We start from the raw sequence: 21,277 nt of genomic DNA on the forward strand, positions 1-21,277 counted from the left end.
CGAAACTGTCATCAAAAATCTTCCAGCAAACAAAAGCCCAGGACCAGATGGCTTCACAGCTGAATTCTACCAAAAATTTAGAGAAGAGCTAACACCTATCTTACTCAAACTCTTCCAGAAAATTGCAGATGAAGGTAAGCTTCCAAACTCATTCTATGAGGCCACCATCACCCTAATTCCAAAACCAGACAAAGATGCCACAAAAAAAGAAAACTACAGGCCAATATCACTGATGAACATAGATGCAAAAATCCTTAACAAAATTCTAGCAAACAGAATCCAACAACATATTAAAAAAATCATACACCATGACCAAGTGGGCTTTATCCCAGGAATGCAAGGATTCTTTAATATCCGCAAATCAATCAATGTAATACACCACATTAACAAATTGAAAGATAAAAACCATATGATTATCTCAATAGATGCAGAGAAAGCCTTTGACAAAATTCAACACTCATTTATGATTAAAACTCTCCAAAAAGCAGGAATAGAAGGAACATACCTCAACATAATAAAAGCTATATATGACAAACCCACAGCAAGCATCACCCTCAATGGTGAAAAATTGAAGGCATTTCCCCTGAAATCAGGAACAAGACAAGGGTGCCCACTCTCACCACTACTATTCAACATAGTGTTGGAAGTTCTGGCCACAGCAATCAGAGCAGAAAAAGAAGTAAAAGGAATCCAGATAGGAAAAGAAGAAGTAAAACTCTCACTGTTTGCAGATGACATGATCCTCTATATAGAAAACCCTAAAGACTCTACCAGAAAATTACTAGAGCTAATCAATGAATATAGTAAAGTTGCAGGATATAAAATTAACACACAGAAATCCCTTGCATTCCTATATACTAACAATGAAAAAACAGAAAGAGAAATTAAGGAAACAATACCATTCACCATTGCAACAAAAAGAATAAAATACTTAGGAGTATATCTACCTAAAGAAACAAAGGACCTATACATAGAAAACTATAAAACACTGATGAAAGAAATCAAAGAGGACACAAACAGATGGAGAAACATACCGTGTTCCTGGATTGGAAGAATCAATATTGTCAAAATGGCTATTCTACCCAAAGCAGTCTATAGATTCAATGCAATCCCTATCAAGCTACCAACGGTATTTTTCACAGAACTAGACCAAAGAATTTCACAATTTGTATGGAAATACAAAAAACCTCGAATAGCCAAAGTAATCTTGAGAAAGAAGAATGGAACGGGAGGAATCAACCTGCCTGACTTCAGACTCTACTACAAAGCCACAGTCATCAAGACAGTATGGTACTGGCACAAAGACAGAAATATAGATCAATGGAACAGAATAGAAAGCCCAGAGATAAATCCACGAACCTATGGACACCTTATCTTTGACAAAGGAGGCAAGGATATACAATGGAAAAAAGACAACCTCTTTAACAAGTGGTGCTGGGAAAACTGGTCAACCACTTGTAAAAGAATGAAACTAGAACACTTTCTAACACCATACACAAAAATAAACTCAAAATGGATTAAAGATCTAAATGTAAGACCAGAAACTATAAAACTCCTAGAGGAGAACATAGGCAAAACACTCTCCGACATGAATCACAGCAGGATCCTCTATGACCCACCTCCCAGAATATTGGAAATAAAAGCAAAACTAAACAAATGGGACCTAATGAAACTTAAAAGCTTTTGCACTACAAAGGAAACTATAAGCAAGGTGAAAAGACAGCCCTCAGATTGGGAGAAAATAATAGCAAATGAAGAAACAGACAAAAGATTAATCTCAAAAATATACAAGCAACTCCTGCAGCTCAATTCCAGAAAAATAAATGACCCAATCAAAAAATGGGCCAAAGAACTAAACAGACATTTCTCCAAAGAAGACATACAGATGGCTAACAAACACATGAAAAGATGCTCAACATCACTCATTATTAGAGAAATGCAAATCAAAACCACAATGAGGTACCATTACACGCCAGTCAGGATGGCTGCTATCCAAAAGTCTACAAGCAATAAATGCTGGAGAGGGTGTGGAGAAAAGGGAACCCTCTTACACTGTTGGTGGGAATGCAAACTAGTACAGCCGCTATGGAAAACAGTGTGGAGATTTCTTAAAAAACTGGAAATAGAACTGCCATATGACCCAGCAATCCCACTTCTGGGCATACACACTGAGGAAACCAGATCTGAAAGAGACACGTGCACCCCAATGTTCATCGCAGCACTGTTTATAATAGCCAGGACATGGAAGCAACCTAGATGCCCATCAGCAGATGAATGGATAAGGAAGCTGTGGTACATATACACCATGGAATATTACTCAGCCGTTAAAAAGAATTCATTTGAACCAGTCCTAATGAGATGGATGAAGCTGGAGCCCATTATACAGAGTGAAGTAAGCCAGAAAGATAAAGAACATTACAGCATACTAACACATATATATGGAATTTAGAAAGGTGATAACGATAACCCTATATGCAAAACAGAAAAAGAGACACAGAAATACAGAACAGACTTTTGAACTTTGTGGGAGAATGTGAGGGTGGGATATTTCAAAAGAACAGCATGTATACTATCTATGGTGAAACAGATCACCAGCCCAGGTGGGATGCATGAGACAAGTGCTCCGGCCTGGTGCACTGGGAAGACCCAGAGGAATCGGGTGGAGAGGGAGGTGGGAGGGGGGATCGGGATTGGGAATACATGTAAATCCATGGCTGATTCATATCAATGTATGACAAAACCCACTGGAAAAAATAATAATAATAATAAAAAAATAATAATAATAATAAATAAAAAAGAAATTTGTAGGTGCAAATTTCTTAAAATTTATCAAGTCAACATATAAAAAGAATCACATAACCAAGCAGATTTCATCCTAGCATTACAAGGTTAATTTCATATTTGAAAATCAATACATTTAATTCACTGTGCCAACAAATTTAAAAGAAAAACCGTGTGACCATCTCAATAGATACAAAAAAGAAAATCTAAATTTCCTGTTAGAAAGTTAGAAAATTAAATTAGAAAATCTAATCTAATTAGATTAGAAAATCTAATTTTTCCTGATAAAAATTTTCAACAAAGTACATACGGGAACTTCTGCAACCTGATAAAGAATATCTAGGAAAACCTACAGCCAACACCATATCAATACTTAGTGGTGAAATACTGATTGCTTTCCCAATAACATCAGAAAGAAGAAAGGATGTTTGCTTTCAGCACACAGATCCTAAATTGAACAGGCTCTAGCCACTGCAAATAAGCAAGACAAAGAAACAAAGGTATCCAAGTTGGAAAAGAAGAAGTAATGTTGTCTTTATTCACAGATGATGTGATTATCTATGTAGAAAATCCTACACAACCTACAAAAATAGCTACTAGAATTAATAAATGAGTTTAGTAAAGTTTCAGTATATAAGAGTAGTGTTAAAAAAAAATAAAATTATGGGAATTCCCTGGTGGTCCAGTAGTTAAGACTCCAAGCTTCCACTGCAGAGGGCACAGTTTCGATCCCTGGTCTGGGAACTAAGATCCCGCAAGCCAGGTGGTGTGCCCCTCACCCTCGTCCCCCAAAATCAAATTACATTACTATATACCAGCAACAACTTATAGGACATAGAATTTAAAATACAATACCATTTTCAATACCATTTAAAAATATGGAATACTTAGGGATAAATCTGACAAAAGATGTGTAAGTCCTCTATAATGAGAACTAAAAAACATTGTGAAGAAAAATAAAGAATAGTTAAATAAATAGGGAGATATACTATTTTATTGGGTTGGAATGCTCAATGTTGCTAAGATATAAACTCCCCCAATTTGATCTATAGATGCATTACAATTTCAGCCAAAACCCCAATGACTATTTTACATTTCACTGTTAATTTTAACACTGAGAAGCTGATTCTAGAATCTATTTGTAAGTGAGAAGTACCTAAAATAGCTAATTCAACTTAGAAAACGAATACTAAAATAGAAGACTTACACTACCCAACTTCAAGATTCAGTATAAAGCTACAGTAATCAAGACAGTGTGGTATTGGATTCAAGAGAAACAAATAGAACAATGGGTTAGAATGAAGAATACAGAAACAAACCCTTGCAAAAGTGCAAAGGCAATTTATTGGGAAAGCAGGGTTTTTGACAAATGATGCCAGAACAATTGGATATCCATATACAGAAACCATAAGGCTGATCCATACCTCACACCATATTTTAAAAATGCATTCAAAATGGATCACAGACCCAAATCTAAAGCCTAGAAGTATAAAACTTCTAGAAGAAAAGAGGAGAACGTCTTTGTGACCTTAGATTAAGCAAAGATTTCTTAGGTACAACACCAAAAGATCAATGAATAAAATAAAAAGATCGATAAATTGGATTTTATCAAAATTAAGAACATTTGCTTTCTGAAAAACATTGTTAAGAGACTGAAAAGATAAGCCACAGACTAGCTATATATATATATATACACACACACATACAAAATCACATACTTGATAAAGGATTTGCATCCAAACAATGGAAATAAATCTTAAAAATCAATTTAAGAAACAAAACAATCATATTTTTTTAATGGGCAAGAGATTTGGGCAATTCCCCTTGTCCAAAGAGGATATCCACATAGCAAATAAGCACATGCAAAGGTCCTCAGCATCATTAGCCATTCAGAAATGCACATTTAAACCACAATGGGATACCCCTGCACAGTTAGTAGAATGTCTAAATTTAAAAGGCCAAGTGACCAAATCAAAGTACTGACAAGGATGTGGAACAACTGGAATTTTCTCATCCATTGTTGATAGGAATGTTATGGATACAGTCATTCAGGAAAACAGTGAGCTGATTCATTAAAAGTTAGACACCCCCTATGGCCCAGTCAACTTCACTCCTAGGTGTTAACCCAAGAAAACTGGAAAACTCTATCCACACTGCAACTTGCCTATTAATGTTCATAACTGTTTTATTTGTAATAACCAAAACCTGGAAACCATCCAAATGTCCAACAACAAGAGAATAAATTGTGACCTACTGATACAATAAGATACCAGTTAGCAATAAAAGAAATGAGCTATAGACACACACAACAACATGAATGAATCTCAAAATAATTACGCTGGGGGCTTTCCAGGTGGTCCAGTGATTAAGACTCTGCCAGCCAATGCTGGGGGCACAGGTTTGATTCCTGGTCGGAGAAGATCCCACCTGCCATGGCGCAACTAACCCTGCACACCACAACTGAGCTTGCACTCTAGAGCCTGTGTGTCACAGCTACTGAGTCTGCACACCCTAGAGTCCTTGCTCTGCAGGGAGAGAAGCCACTGCAACGAGAAGCCCGTGCTCTGCAACTAGAGAGCAGCCCCTGCTCTCTGCAACTAGGGAAAGCCCGCCCACAGCAGCAAGGACCCAGTGCAGCCAAAAATAAATAAATAAACTTTAAAATATATATACACTAAGTGGGGGAAAAAAGTCAGAGTCCCTCCCCCAAAGAGCACAAAATGTATGATTATATTTACATAAAATTTTAGAAATGCAAACTGATCTATAGCGACATTCAGAAAATCAGTAGTTGCCTGGGGATAGATAGAAAAGTGTAGGGATGGTTAACATGCTCAATATATTTTTTAAAAATATTTATGTATTTACTTCTATATTTGACTGTGCTGGATCTTAGTTATGGCATGGAGGATCTTTAGTTGCAACATGGGGGATCTGCTTCCCTGACCAGGGATCGAACCTGGGCCCACTGCATTGGGGGTGTGGTGTCTTAGCCATGGGACCACCACGGAAGTCCCAATATGCTTGTTACCTTGACTGTGGTGATGGTTTCACAAGTGTGTACATTCATAAGGTATATATCTACTTATCAAATTGTACATTGTAAAAAAGTACTATTTATAGTATGTCTATTATACTTCAATAAAGCTGTTTAAAAATACACACAATAGTTTGATCTTTAGGTTCCCTCCCCAACTCTGTACAACTGGGCAACTGCTCTTCCATAATTCTGCTGTTAGACTCAGGCTATTTTCTAGAGGAAGGTAACAGAGGGCCCATGGACACAGCAGGTAAATTGATAGCAAGGGAATTATGACAAAACGTGAAAGTCTATGTACTGAACACTGAGACTGTCAGCCCTCTACCCCACTTGTCTCCTGGAACCCTGGCAGCCAGGCCTATCTCCTCCAGGCACAAGACTGGAAGTCTTCTCTGAGCAATCCTATTGGCCCAAGAAGAAAGACTTAAACATCATGACACTGGAGATTTCCTAAAGAAACAGTCAGATAACCATATGATGAAGTCCGCAATCAACAAGCCCCACTCACAAGGTCAGAGCTTCTAATTGGCTTTAAAATATACTACTCTTTTACATGAGCAGACAACTCAAGTTAGAATTTAACTATTCTAAGAACATAAAAGGGATAGAAAAGATAATTGAACAGGGGACTGGGGAGCATTATTGGAAAGACAGAGAAATGATTGTGTTCTTTAGGGAGCAGTCATTAGAAAATGCCCAAAATTTAAATTGCCCAAGAAGTAGCAATTTAAGCCCATTATTTGGTCATGCAAAGCTAAATATTAAAAGAACCAGCTGAAAGATTGACAGTGGTTGCCTCTTGGGAAGGGAAAACAGGGAGGGATGAGGAAATTGCTTCAACAACAAGTCTAGGAGAATCAGGTGGGTCTTTATGTACCCCTGTTACTTATATAAAACTGGGGAAAAGTCAAACACAGAAAAGACAAATGTCATATCACTTACATGTGGAATCCAAAAATATGGGTACAAATGAACTTATTTACAAGGCAGAAATAGAATCATAAATGTAGAAAATAAATATGGTTCCTATGGGAGTAAGGGGGGATAAACTGGGAGATTGGGATTGACATATACATACTACCATATATAAAATAGATAATTAATAATACAGATAACTGTGTAGCATGGGCAACTCCTCTCAATATTCTGTAATGACCTATATGGGAAAAGAATCTTAAAAAGAGTGGATATAAGTACATGTGTAACTGATGCACTCTGTTGTACAGCAGAAATTAACATTTTTAAAAAATGTTTATTTTTGGCTGTGCTGGGTGTTTGTTGCTGCTCTGGCTTTCTCTAGTTGTCGAGAGTGGGGACTGCTCTCTAGCTGCAACGCGAGCTCCTCTCTTGTGGCTGAGCACAGGCTCCAGGGCATGAGAACTTCAGTAGTTGCAGCTCCCAGGCTTAAGAGCACAACCTCAATAGTTGTGATACACGGGCTTAGTTGCTCCGAAGCATGTGGGATCTTCCCCATCAGGGATCAAACCCATATTTCCTACATTGGAAGGCAGATCCTTTACCTCTGAGCCACCAGGGAAGCCCAGAAACTAACATTTTGAATAAATTATACTCCAATAAATATCTATTTAAAAAAAAACAGAGGGAGGAGAGAAAGGATTTTCAGTTCAGTTCAGTTCAGTCACTCAGTCATGTCCGCCTCTTTGCAACCCCATGGACTGCAGCACACCAGGCTTCCCTGTCCATCACCAACTACCAGAGCCTACTCAAACTCATGTCCATCGCGTGATGCCATCCAACCATCTCATCCTCTGTCGTCCCATTCTCCTCCCGCCTTCAATCTTTCCCAGCACCGGGGTCTTTTCAAATGAGTCAGTTCTTCACATCAGGTGGCCAGAGTATTGGAGTTTCAGCTTCAGCATCAGTCCTTCCAATGTATATTCAGGACTGATTTCCTTTAGGATGGACTGGTTGGATCTCCTTGCAGTCCAAGGGACTCTCAAGAGTCTTCTCCAACACCAGAGTTCAAAAGCATCAATTCTTCTGCGCTCAACTTTCTTTATAGTCCAACACTCACATCCATACGTGACTACTGGAAAAACTATAGCTTTGACTAGATGGATGTTTATTGGCAAAGTAATGTCTCTGCTTTTTAATATGCTGTCTAGGTTGGTCATAGCTTTTCTTCCAAGGAGCAAGCGTCTTTTAATTTCATGGCTGCAGTCATCATCTGCAGTAATTTTGGAGCCCAAAAAAATACAGTCTGTCACTGTTTCCATTGTTTCCCCATCTAGTTGCCATGAAGTGATGGGACCAGATGTCATGATCTTCGTTTTTTTAATGTTGAGTTTTAAGCCAACTTTTTCACTCTCCTCTTTCATTTTCATCAAGAAGCTCCTTAGTTCTTCTTCACTTTCTGCCATGAGGGTGGTGTCATCTGCATATCTGAGGTTATGGATATTTCTCCCGGCAATCTTGATTCCAGCTTGTGCTTCATCCAGCCCAGCATTTCTCATGATGTACTCTGCTTATAAATTAAATAAGCAGGGTGACAATATACAACCTTGATGTACTCCTTTCCCTATCTGGAACCAGTCCGTTGTTCCACGTCCAGTTCTAACTGTTGCTTCCTGACCTGCATACAGATTTCTCAGGAGGCAGGTCAGGTGGTCTGGTATTCCCATCTCTCTCAGAATTTTCCACAGTTTATAGTAATACACATAGTCAAAGGCTTTGACTTAGACAATAAAGCAGAAATAGATGTTTTTTCTGGAACTCTCTTGCTTTCTTGATGATCCAAAGGATGTTGGCAATTTGATCTCCAGTTCCTCTGCCTTTTCTCAGTCCAGCTTGAACATCTAGAAGTTCACGTTTCATGTACTGTTGAAGACTGGCTTGGAGAATTTTCAGCATTACTTTGCTGGAGTGTGAGATGAGTGCAATTGTGTGGTAATTTGAACATTCTTTGGCATAACCTTTCTTTGGGATTGGAATGAAAACTGACATTTTCCAATCCTGTGGCCACTGCTGAGTTTTTTATATTTGCTGGCATATGGAATGCAGCACTTTCACAACATCATCTTTTAGGATTTGAAATAGCTCAACTGGAATTCCATCACCTCCACTAGCTTTGTTCGTAGTGATGCTTCATAAGGCCCACTTGACTTTGCATTCCAGGATGTCTGGCTCTAGGTGAGTGATCACACCATTGTGGGTCATTATCGAGCCCATATTCAATATTCTCCATTTATGTCATAAATGTCTTTTGGCAGCTTGTTTAAATCAGGATCCAAGCAAGATCAACACATTGTATTTGTTGATTTTTTTTAAAGGTTTTTTTAAACTGTAACTGCCTGCCCTCCCATACTTTCCCCAGACCTAATGTTTGTTGAAAAAACTAGATCATCTGTACTTTTCGAATTTCCCAAATTCTACCTTCAGATTGTATCCTGCTGGTTGGTGTCCCTTAACATATTTTCCATCCCATCGGGGAGTGGGTCTCTATCTGGGTCATGAAGATCTTTTTTGTATAGTTCTTCTGTGTATTCTTGCCACTTCTTAATATCTTCTGCTTCTGTTAGGTCCATACCATTTCTGTTCTTTATTGTGCTCATCTTTGCATGAAATGTTCCCTTGGTATCTCTAAATTTCTTGAAGAGATTTAGTTAAAGCTGAATAAAGCTCTTGAAAAGTCAGTAGATAGGAGATGGCCATATATCCCTGTTTGCCAAAGACACACCCGGTTTTCAGCTCTTAAGAAGGCTCTCTCTTACTCTCCAGATACTGTGTCACTAACTTGATAATGGGCATGTCAGGCTGACACCTTCTGAACCCAGTGATGGACATTAGCATCACCTTAACGTGAGACAAAGTATCCTTCTCCTGATGCCACAGGAAGTTCTCAGCACTGCCTATGAAATATCCTTGCCTCCCTCACAAAAAAGAAAAAGAACTTGGATCTAATCAAGTCTCTCAGTCGGGGTTTCTCAAAATTCACACTTGGGGACACATAACTTCTTGTGTGTATAGGACGTTTAGCAGCTTCTCTGGGCTCTGCCCACTGGATGCAAATAGCACCATCACCTAGTTGTGACAATCAGCGTGCCTCCTCACTTTGCCAAATGGAGGGGAGGAAGGAGGTGGCAATCTCTTCCAGGTGAGAACCATGGCTCTATATCTAAGTACCAACTTCCAGGAAATGGGATGGAGAAATATGTTAAGGGACACCAACCAGCAGGATACACTCTGAAGGTAGAATTTGGGAAATTTGAAAAGTACAGATGATCTAGTTTTTTCAACAAACATTAGGTCTGGGGAAAGTATGGGAGGGCAGACAATCACAGTTTAAAAAACCTTTTAAAAAAAAATCAACAAATACAATGTGTGGATCTTGTTTGGATCCTGATTTAAACAAGCTGCCAAAAGACATTTATGACATAAATGGAGAATATTGAATATGAGCTAGATAATATCTGCCTGCCAATGCAGGAGACACAAGAGATACAGGTTCGATCGCTTGGAGTAGGAAATGGCAACACACTCCAATATTCTTGCCTGGAAAATTCCATGGGCAGAGGAACCTGGCGGGCTACAGTCCATGGGGTCACAAAGAGTCGGATTTGACTGAGCACACACACAAGCATTATGGCACTAAGAGATGTTCATTTTGTGGGTGTGATAATGGTACTGTGGTTGTGTTATTTTTAAAAGCTTTCTGTTACAGATACACACGGCTGTATTAACAGATCAAATGACATAATGTCTGATTGCAAAGGAGGATGTTGTGGATCAGATCAAACAAAAATGTCAGACCACTAATGGTTACTGCAACTAAGTAATGGGTACCTGTGCATTCATTAAACTTGCTTCTCTACTTTTGTGTATGTTTGAAACTTTGCATAATATTGGGCTGACCAAAGAGTTCGTGCACGTTTTTTAAAAACCTGAACGAACTCTTTGGCCAACCCAGTAAAAACTTAAATGAAAGAAAGTCCAATAAATGAATAAAGCATGGCTTACTAGGAGGCACACAGTCTGAGAATCCAGAACTTGGGGTTTTATTCCAATTTCTCCACTAAGCAGTCCGGTCATTTTAGTGGGAGAGTCACTTCTCTGGTCTATAGAATACAGGTCTTGAGTTAATAAATCTGTGAGGTTTTCAGAGATTCCACAGCATGCCTTGAAAAGTGAGTTGAACAGCACCCCAGAAGAGTCTGAATTTGTAGTGGAGACCCTGGTGGTGTTCTGGCCCAGGGCTCCCAGATTTCCTCCTCAGCCCCTCGACTAGTTTAGAAGTAGCAAGATCAGCAGTGCTAGAACATTCTGAATTAGAAAGCGCCTGCTGAGAAAGGCTTGCGTCAAACCCCTCTTTGAGCGGCTGGGACTGCAGTGTGAGTAACTTGTCAGGAAAGTGTGAATTACAAGTCGGTATTACAAAAGTGTTTATTTTCAGCCTTTCCAAAAAACAGTGAGAAAGAGGAAGGCATGCATAATAAAGCAGCTGGGCATCTGAGGCTAAAGTTTGCTCTTTCTTATCCCCCCCTCCCAGCCTCCCACCTAGCTCTTTCCTGTGACCCTGAGGGCAGCGAAGTGGAAGAGGGCAGGTGGAGACGCAGGGATGAAGGAGGTGCGGCCACTCTCAGCGGGGGTGCAGAGCTCAGGGTGACAAAGGAACAACTCAAGTCCCAGTCTTCCATCCCCCTGCTGAGCCCTCCTGCCTCAAAGGAAATGATTAATGAGGGACTGACCGCCAAACGCCACAAAGGAAGACCTTTAGAGAAAGTTCCCTGAAACATCCCTGAAAATAGCCTCCAAAAGACCTCTGCCCTTGCTTTGAAGAAGGCAGAAAACATGCCTTGCCACCACGGGTAGAGCATCACCCACAGTGAAAAGAAGCCGGGAGTTTGCACCGATTCCCTCCCCCACACTCTCTCCCTTGGACCCCAACTGAAATGTCAGCTTCCCTCCCTCAACCTACCGGAAAGGCCCCCCAGTGGTCTTCGGCCTCCCGAGTGACCCTTCACAAAGGCAAACCTACCCAAGCCACTCACGCTTCTCTTTAAGCTGTTTTCATATACCTCATCTCTGCGGGCTTAAAATCCAGCGTCTAGGACCTCCAGCAGAGGCAGTGAGTGCTAGAGATTTAAAAGCACCCTCAGAAATCACAGGAGCCATAGAAGTCCCTGAATAAACCTAGAATGAATGCATGCATGTTTATAACATACATAAGCTGGCCTAGGTGCGGAACAAAGGAATCCTGCCCAGACACGGGGTTCTTGGCTTTCGGCTGGTCCTAATGGCCCTTCCTGCCCTGCACCTTTCCAGTCTCCCCAGATCTCTTTGGTTACCAAAGGGCAGCCCCCTGCCCTGCAGAGAGTTCTGCGGAAAGGGCCCTCCAATCAGAGAGGGTGTAGGGGATGGAGCGGCTTCAGGAGGGAATAGAGGGTTTATTCCTAAACTGTTGTCCACGTGTATCACCAATCAAAGCAGTTCAGAGGAAGAGACAAACGAGGACCCGAAGGGTGGAGAGAGCCTGGGGAAGCCAGCAGGTAAGCCAGACCCATTTTGGAGATGAAGCACAACCCCTGAGGCAGCTTCACAAACAAATGCTCAATTACATCAGCAGCACAGGAATAAATTCTCCTAAGAAAACACTTAAACTAGTTCAGATTAAGCTACTGCATTGGTTGGCTGCGCGCTCAGTCAGTCATGTTCAACTCTTTGCAACCCATGGACTGTAGCCTGCCAGGCTCCTCTGTCCATGGGATTTTCCAGGTAAGAATGCTAGAGTGGATTGCCAGTTCCTACTTCAGAGGATTTTCCTGACCCAGGGATTGAGCCTGCGTCTCTTGCATCTCCTGCATTGGCAGGTGGATTTTTTACCACTGAGCCACCTGGGAAGCCCACCGCCTTACTTAGATTGTATTTAATTGTATCAGAATGCCTGCCTAACAGTGGGTTAAGCAATAAAGGCATTTAAATATCTCAGGCCACAAGAAGTTTGAAGAAGAAAAATATCTGCTTTGAAACACCGAGGTGTCAGTATGCCAGAATGATATCCACCATTTTCCAAGTCTCTGCCTCATGGTCATTAAGAGGGTTACCATACCTCCAAGCATCACATTCTCAAATAACACCACTCTAAGCCAGAAAGGAAGTACAGTCAGACTCTTTGTCCACTTTATTCTCTTTGTTATTAGAGAAAAAAGTACTTGTAGAAGTCACCAGTAGACTAGGTAGCATGCCTACTGCTAAATAAATCACAGGGAAAGAGAAATGGTCTAAGTGTACTTGACTGAGATAAGCCATGCCTGGACCTACCTTCCCTGAGTACAGTGTTGCCCTTTAACACTTGAACAAAATTTGAATTATTAGCATGAAAGAATGGAGGAGGGTAGGAAATGGCCACCACCAGTGTCTAAAGTCCGCTTTGGACCACCACAACTGGAGTCCCCTTTGACTGTCACCCCCAACCTCCTCCTACCACCCTGGTGCAGTCTACTATTATCATTTGGACTGTAGCCTATCAGGCTCCTCCATCCATGGGTTTTTCCAGGCAAGAATACTGGAGTGGGTTGCCATTTCCTTCTCCAGGAGATCTTCCTGACCCAGGGATTTAACCCAGGTCTCCCGCATTGAAGGCAGACGCTTTACCATCTGAGCCACCAGGAAGTCCATTCCAGACTTTATGCATGTGTATATACATATACACCATACACCGTAATAAACAGTAGACTTAGAGCATTAAATAGATTTATGGTAGTGTGTGTGTGAGAGAGAGAGAGAGAAACACACCATCCACTCTAGGCATCTTTCTGCAATCTGCTTCACCATTCAAGGATATATCTCAGTGATCCATCCACACCAATATTTATTGATCTCTTCCTTGCTTGTGACTGCTGCACCCTGTTCCCTAGAGTGGATGTGTCACCGTTCATTTCGATACTTCCCCGCTGAGAGCCTCTTGGTTATTTTTAGAGCAGCTCCTACTCACTTCTGTGCACTCGGGCACTGGGTGTTCTCCATTTGACCCTCCAGCCCCTTTCTCTACTCTATGTTCAGATTGCTGACTGCTATCAATACATGAGCCAGCTCTCCTGCTCTCTGGCATCTGGTTGGGTGAAACTTATGTGAGTGGCCCTAAATGAATGGGTGCAAGAGAGAGGAGTTGGAGTGTTTATTCCCCTCGGTCATTTCAGTATTTGTGGTTCAGTATTTGTGGCTTAGTATAGGCTTAGTGGCTCCGTGACATGTGAAACATTCCCAGACCAGGGATCGAACCCATGTTCCCTGCATTGGCAGGCAGATTCTTATCTACTGTACCACCAGGGAAGTCCAGGGATCTTTAATGAGTTGTTTCCAAACAAGAGAAAGTATTCCCAGTTCTCATAGTGCAGGACCAGGAAAATGCCAATCGACGGGAACACCCCTCCCCTCCACACCTTCCCCCTCCCCACCCCGCCAGCCCCAGGACCATAATAAGAGCCCAAAGTCTCCCTCTCACAACTCTGGGCTCTCCAGTACTTCACCTCATGCCTTCTCTTAAACGCAACACCAAGTTCTCTACTTTAGACCCTAGATGAATTTAGCAACCAGTTAACATGTTTCCAGAGCTTCAGCACAGCAGCTAAGAATATAGGCTGTGAAGGTAGATTATTCGAGGTTCAAATTCTGACTCCACCACTCACCAGCTGAGAGGCCTCTTGACAGCTCTTTAACTGTTCTGTGCCTCCGTTTTCTCACTGGAAGATTGAAATAACCATATTACTTATCTCATAGAGTTGTTTTAAAGATCACATAGTGATAGTTGCTCAGTCGTGTCCAACTCTTTGGGACCCCACAGACTGTATCCTACCAGGCTTCTTTGTCCATGAAATTCTCCAGGCAAGAATACTGGAGCGGATTGCTATTTCTTTCTTCAGAAACATCACATACAATCTATCTAAAAACACAACTAAAAGATCCCAACACAGAACCTAGTCTAGAGAGAGCCTCCATACAAGGTTATAGATAAGGCTTGCTTGACACTCTACATGTTACTGTAGGAGGGGAAAGAAGTCATGGCCTTATCCTCTGGTAAAAAATCTGCCTGCAATTCAGGGGACCTGGATTCAATCCCTGGGTCGGGAAGAACCCCTGGAGTAGGAAATGGCAACCCAGTCCAGTATTCTTCCCTGAAGAATTCCATGGACAGAGGAGTCTGGTGGGCTATAGTCCATGGGATCACGAAGTGTCAGACAGGACTAAGAGACTAACACTTTTTACCTTCAAGGAGCCTACTTCCCCAGTGGTCCAGTGGTTTAGAGTACACCTCTCAATGCAGGGCACAAGGGTTCATTCCCTGATCTGGGAACTAGGATCCCACATACCACGAAGCCACAACTAAGACCTGATGCAGGCAAAAATAAATAATTCATTAAGTTTAAAAAATAAAAAGTGTGCAATTCAGTGGGCTTTTAAAATTTTTTAAGTAAAAATAAAATAAATCTAAAAGATCTCAACAACAGCCTAGTCCAGAGAGAGCCTTCCACATGGTAATAGACATGACTCACTCAACACTATATATGTTTCTGTAGGAGGGAAAAGAAGCCATGGCCCTAGCCTCAAGGAGCCTGAAATCTGCTTTGTAAGACATGAAGAGCCTTCTTATAATCATGAACAACATGGATGATCCCATGTTCAAAGAGCAGATTACCTGGTATAAGTTCCAGTGCAACAGTAATCAGGTGATCCTTTCACATATCTCACTTTTCACATTGCCTAACAGGTTCTTGAGGTTAAATGCCAAGCATTATTGTTCTTGTTATGCCCAGTGTTTGCACACAGTAGGCATTCAAACACGATTTGTCTAAATACTGAAGGAACGCTTGGATAGCATATCAGAATAAGCACTTCTTTCTTTCCAAATTACTTTGAAACTGAAGCATTGTTTAATTCTCATAACAACCTTGTGAGCTTGTTACTACCATGAGCACCTGCATTTTCCAAAATAAAGAAAGGAGGGATCAAAAAAAAATTAAAAATTAGCATCTTGTTCAAGTCATACTGTCACTTTACGGTGGAGCTGGTCTGGGACCGAAGGTCCTTGACCATAAATGTGAAGCCTCATCCTCTACAGACCACAAAAGTCCATCAGCTGAAGAAGTATACCTTCTGTCAAGTGTCTTCTGGCTTCTGCTATGCTCTCTTTTTTAAACTTCTTCTTTGTTCTCTCTAGCTGAGACAGCTGACTCCAGTTTTTTTTTTTTTTTTTCCTTTAGCCAAAGGGAATCCAATTCATTAGGATTTCTTTTCAGGGAGGCAGAGACTCTCCTATTTATCCAAGCTTCTATCAGACATATAAATGTAAAATATAGTCATTAAACTCTGAGATTTATGGCACAGTCATAACCACACACAAGCTATTAAAAAGCTCATTACCTCCAGTGGGAGATATCACCATGCTTACTACTCTCTCCTCTTCGTAAGGTCAGAGAAAGTAAGCTCATTGGTTACGGGAAATCTTTTATTTGTCAAGGAATCCTCCTAAAAGCAGTTATATTACTGATAAATCCTACTTTATTTGTAATGCATTGAAAGGCAACGTTTTAAGGAAAAAACTTATAAAAAAAAGAAAAATTTGCCCTTTGAGAAAAAACTCAATACTGAAATGTGTAAAGTAAAAAGTGAAAATTCTCAAGAGAATGAGAACATAAGCCACAGCCTGAGAGAAAATTTTTTCAAAAGAAGTATTTAATAGAGGGCTGATAGCCAAAATATACAAAGAACTATTACAATTCAACAATAAGAAAATGAACAACCTGATTAAACAATGGGCCAAAGACCTGAACAGACACCTCACCAAAGATTTATAGGTGGAAAATAAGCATATTAAAAGATGCTCAATATCATATGTCATTAGGGAATTGCAGATTAAAGCAGCAATGAGATACCACTGCATACCTATTAGAATGTGTGTGTGTGCGCACTTAGTCGCTCAGTCATGTCAGAGTCTTTGTGGCCACAGGACTGTAGCCTGCCAGCCTCCTCTGTCTTTGGGCTTCGCAGGACAAGAATACTTGGAGAAGTCATTCCCTTCTCCAGGGGATCTTCCTGACCCAAGGATTGAACCCGCATCTCCCCCATTGCAGGCAGATTCTTTACTGTCTGAGCCACCGGAGAAGCCCCACCGGGGCACAAATTCAGATTGTTAACAGCGCCCTGCGATCTGGAGCAACATGAACTCTCAGTCGTTGCAGGAAGGAATGCAAAATGGTATAGCCACTTCAGAAGACAGTTTGGCAGTTTCTTACAAAGTTATATTCTCACCATATGATCCTGCGATTTCATCCCTTGATACTTATCCAAATGAGTTAAAAACTTATGTCCACACAAAACCCTGTACACTGATGTTTATAGCAGCTTTATTCATAATTGCCAACACTTGGAAGCAACCAAGATGCCCTTCAACAGGTGAACAGATAAATAAACTGTAGTACATCCAGACAATGGAATATTAATTAGTACTGAAAAGAAGTTAGCTATCAAGCCATGAAAAGACACAGATGAAACTTTAATGCATTTTACTAAGTGAAAGAAGCCAATCAGAAAAGGCTACATACTGTGTGATTCCAACTATATGACATTCTGAAAAAAGGTAAAGCTATGGAGGTAGTAAAAAGATCAGTGGTTGTCAGGGGTTGTAGAAAGGGAAGGATGAATAGAGAGCACTGAGGATTTTCAGGGCAGTGAATATACTCTGCATGATAGTGTAATGCTAGATACATATCATCAGACACTTGTCAAAACCCTTGGAATGTACAACACCAAGAGTAAACCCTAATGTCAACTATGAGCTCTGGTTAGTCATAATGTGTCAGTGTAGGTCATTAATTGTAACAAATGTACCTCTCTGGTGGGAGATGTTGATGGTGAGAGAGGCTAGAGATATGGGGGAGGGAATGGATAAGCAATATCTGCATCTTTCCCTCAGTTTTGCTATTCATTTAGTTCAGTTCAGTTCAGTTCATTCACTTAGTCACGTCTGGCTTTTTGCGACCCCATAGACTGTAGCACGCCAGGCTTCCCTGTCCATCACCAACTCTCAGAGCTTGCTCAAACTCATGTTCATCGAGTCAGTGATACCATCCGACCAGCTCATTCTCTGTCATTCCCTTCTCCTCCTGTCTTCCTGCTCTTCATTTAAAACTGCTGTAAAAAATAAAATATTTTTTTAAGTCGCTATGCCCCCAATCACACTCCCTATGTGTAATAGTATGTTTAATGTATTTACTTCCAGTCTTTCTTCTCACGCACACATAATGTGTGTGTGCAAATTTTTTAAAGGTCAGCAAAAGCTATGTACATGAACGTGATTATATCAGTGTCTCCTTATAACGGTGGAAATACTTAGAAGTATACAGTTGTTCAAATAAGGAATACAGTTGTCCCTCAGTATCCACAGGGTATTGGTTCCAGGACTCTCTCCCTCCCAACCCTCAACTCCCCTACCAAGACACTAAACTCCATGGATGCTCAAGTGTCCTTTGTAAAACTGTATGATATTTCCCTATAACCTACACACATCCTCCTGTATACTTTAAATCATTCCTGGATTACCCGTACTACCTATTATAACGCAAATACTATGTAAATAGCTGTAAATACAATGTGAGCTTCCCAGATGGTAAAGAATCTGCCTGCCAATTCAGGAGACTCAAGAGACTCCTGTTCAATCCCTGGGTGGGGAAGATACCCTGGAGAAGGAAATAGCAACCCACTCCAGTATTCTTGCCTGGAAAATTCCATGGACAGAGGAGCCTGGCAGACTACAGTCCATGGGGTCACAGAGTCAGACACAACTAAGTGGCCAAGCACAGTGTAAATCTATGTAAACCGTCACTGATGTGTGGCAAATTCAAGTTTTACTTTTTGGAACATTCTGCAATAAAATGCAGAATATGTTTTGACCCATATATTTGGTTGAATCCATATATGCAGAACCCACAGGTATGAAGGCTGACTCTAGTTGAGTAAACCATGACTTACTGCTAACTGAGCCCTGTACAGTGGAAAACTCTGGAGACCACAAGGTATTTAGAGTAGTAGTTGTAGTAGAGTCAAACAGAACTGGAATTAAATTCCTATCTTGCCACTAAATACATACCTTAATTTTCATCTGTACCATAAAAATATTAGCGCTCCCCTGAAGGGTGTTTGTATAGATTAACTTAAAAGTGAGATTGCCTATGAAGTCCTCAGCAACATGCCTGGCACCTCAGTGTTCCATCAGCCACAGTCCCTCCTTGAGGGTAGACCCTTATCTCAGTGATCCTTGCTCCCCAGGAGCTTAACTCCATGCCTGGCACAAAGTAAGCAGTAAAATAAATACTGGCTGAGTTGAACTAGAGTAGAATATTGTAAATTTTTTAAATCAATATTTAGGGACTTCCTTGCGATCCCTGGGTCAGGAAGATTCCCTGGAGAAGGGAACAGCCACCCACTCCAGTATTCTTTCCTGGAGAATTCCATGAACAGAGTAGCCTGGCAGGCTACAGTCCACGGGGTTGCAGAGTCAGACACGACTGAGCGACTAACAACAGTGGTGGTCTAGTGGCTAAGACTTCACCCTCCCAATGCAGAGGCCTGGGTTTGATCTCTGGTCAGGGAACTAAATCCCATATGCCACAACTAAAAGCTAACATTCTATAGCTAAAGATCCAGAGTGCCAAAACTAAGACCCAACTCAGCCAAATAAAAAAAAATTTTTTTAACTAATAAAATAAAATCAATACATAGAGACAAGCTGTGAGACTTGGGATTTCAAGGAAGACTATATTTAATAAAGAAAACAACAGGCAGACATGAAGTTGGATGATATAGGGAAGTCGAGGTCAGGGAAGCCGCCACCATCCTGCATGATGTGGCAGGACCATCGCAGGTAACCTCAGGTCCTGCAGCACCTAGGAAGTGGCTCCCCAGGGCCTGCCAGGACCTGCCGGCCAGACCTCCCACCTCCCCCAGCAGTGAGCTCACCTCTGTGCTGCTGTCCCGGCTGTCAGCTGATTCACTGAGAGAGAGAGAGAAAGAGAGCCCAAACCTGGGCAAAGAAATGCAGAAAAGTAAATTCTGATAGGGGAGGAGGGAAGACGCTCATGACTCATCCTGTGGAATACTGCAGGAGCATTTTTTTAAAACTAAGAACTTTAGGGTTTTTTTTTTTAAATAATTTTATTTATGTAGCTTTGGCTGTGCTGGGTCTTCATTGCTATGAGGGCTTTCATCTAGTTGCGGCGAGTGGGGGCTACTCTCTTGTTGCAGTGCGCAGGCTTCTCACTGCTGCGGCCTCTCTTGTTGTGGAGCATGGGCTCTAGGGTACGCAGGCTTCAGTAGCTGTGGCTGGCTCCCAGGCTCTAGAGCACAGGCTCAGTAGTTGTGGTTCACGGGCTTAGTTGCTCCGAGGCACGTGGGATCTTCCTGAATCAGGGCTTGAACCCGTGTCTCCTGCACTGGCAGGCTGATTCTCTACTGCTGAGCCACCAGGAAAGCCCCAAGAACAACTTTAGTTTCATATGACAAACACTATTGCCCATTGCAGAGAAGTCATCCATAATCTCACCAGCCAGACAAAATCCCTATTATAACCATGATCTTATTTTCTCATGGATCTTTTCCTATACCTGCATGCATGTGTCATACATGTCTCAGATATGTAACATATTACATGTGTATGTATGTGTTTTCCATATATTATACCCTTTTATCATGTCAACAGACAATCATCCATGACATTGTTAATGGCAGACTAGAATTCCAGCGTCTGGCTAAACCATACTTTATGGAACCCATCATCAATTGTCAAACGTTTGGGTCATTTCCAAAATCTTGCTCTCCTAAACAGTGCTGCCAGGAACTTAGAGACGTGCAGTGACCGTCTGATCCTCTCTCACAGAGGGTGAAAGAGAATGACAGGCTGCTGAGTTGACTTTAAGCCCAAACCATCTCCCCCTCCTTCCACCCCACCCCCATGATACCCAGTCCTTTGGAGCTCAGGTGGAGGAAGCCACAGTCAAGACCTTGGATTCCTGAGGATTTGGCCTCCTCCCAGAGGGTTGTCTGAGCCTTTTTGAACCCACATAATTAGACACGAGGGCCCTGAAATCAGGCCAGCTCTCACTAAAACTGGGAAGCAGATGAAGGAAGTCTTGGTTCCCCCTAACTGCCCTCCCTAGTATTGTCCAGTCCTTCCAGGAGGCACCTGCCCACTGCCTCACTGCCCCATCTCAGTGTCTGACACCCCCATTTCTGCAGCTGCAACAATAGTCAGGCTCTAAAAAGCCATACCTTCCAGTAATGTATACTTTTCAAGAAGTTCCTTTAACAACTTGGGTCAACCAACACGCTTTGAACTAAACACTGTCAAGGGCACAGGTGGGTAAGACATTACCACTGCCCCCAAGTGGCTTATACTCCGTAGTATAATTTCCTCAATTCAGTTCAGTAGCTCAGTTGTGTCCGACT

This window comes from Cervus elaphus, chromosome 11 (genome assembly GCF_910594005.1).
Source record: "Cervus elaphus chromosome 11, mCerEla1.1, whole genome shotgun sequence".
NCBI lineage: Eukaryota > Metazoa > Chordata > Mammalia > Artiodactyla > Cervidae > Cervus > Cervus elaphus.